Here is a 770-nt window from a genome sequence, read left to right as displayed (position 1 = left end):
GTGGGTGTCGGGGTGTGTGGGGGGCGCGCACCCTGGGGTGTAGCGGTAGGGGTATTTGGAGGCGGGACGGCACCGGCGCACACGGGCAGCTGCTGCTGCCGCACGGGGGAGGCCTGCGCCGGCTGGCCGCCCAGCCTGGAGCGTGCCCTCTCGCCGCCCCCGCTGCTGCCTTTGGCCCCCACGTGCGCCGCCCCCTGCCCTGTCGTGCGTGTGTGTGTGTGTGCGCAGGGAGCGGGACAAGCTCTCTCTGGAGGCTCGCATCGCCCGCCTGACGCAATGCATCCTGCACGGCGCGGCGGCGGCGTCGCAGGTGGGTGGGCGGCTGGCTGGGCCTGGGCCTGGGCCGGCCCCGCCTGGTGGCCTGCCCTGGGCGGCGCAGCTGGGCGCAGCCGGGGTGGTGGAGCGAGCGGGCAGGGCAGCAAGCGAGGGCAGGTTCTCACTGCGAGAGCGGCAGTGAAGGTCGGGAGTGAGGAAGAGGCTTACCGCCGCGCCTGCCCCCTGTGGCCCCCCATGCCCCCCTCAGATGGAGCGGCGGCTGCGCGCGCCGCCCTCGGAGCAGGCGGCCGCCGCGGCGGTGTCTGCGGCGCTGGCGCGGCAGGAGGGCAGCACGCGGGGCGGCGCCGCGCCGCCCTTTGCCGACGTGGCGGCGACGGTGGCGGGGGTGCGAGGCGCGGGGGCGCTCTTCCCTGGGGACCACCTCTCGCTGGCCTCCTCAGCCAGGTGGGGGGCACGGTGCAGGGTGTGGTGGTGTGGGGGGTGGTGGTGTGGGG

This window comes from Chlorella variabilis (assembly GCF_000147415.1).
Source record: "Chlorella variabilis unplaced genomic scaffold CHLNCscaffold_10, whole genome shotgun sequence".
Taxonomy (NCBI): domain Eukaryota; kingdom Viridiplantae; phylum Chlorophyta; class Trebouxiophyceae; order Chlorellales; family Chlorellaceae; genus Chlorella; species Chlorella variabilis.
Note: the sequence above shows the minus strand (reverse complement) of the source record.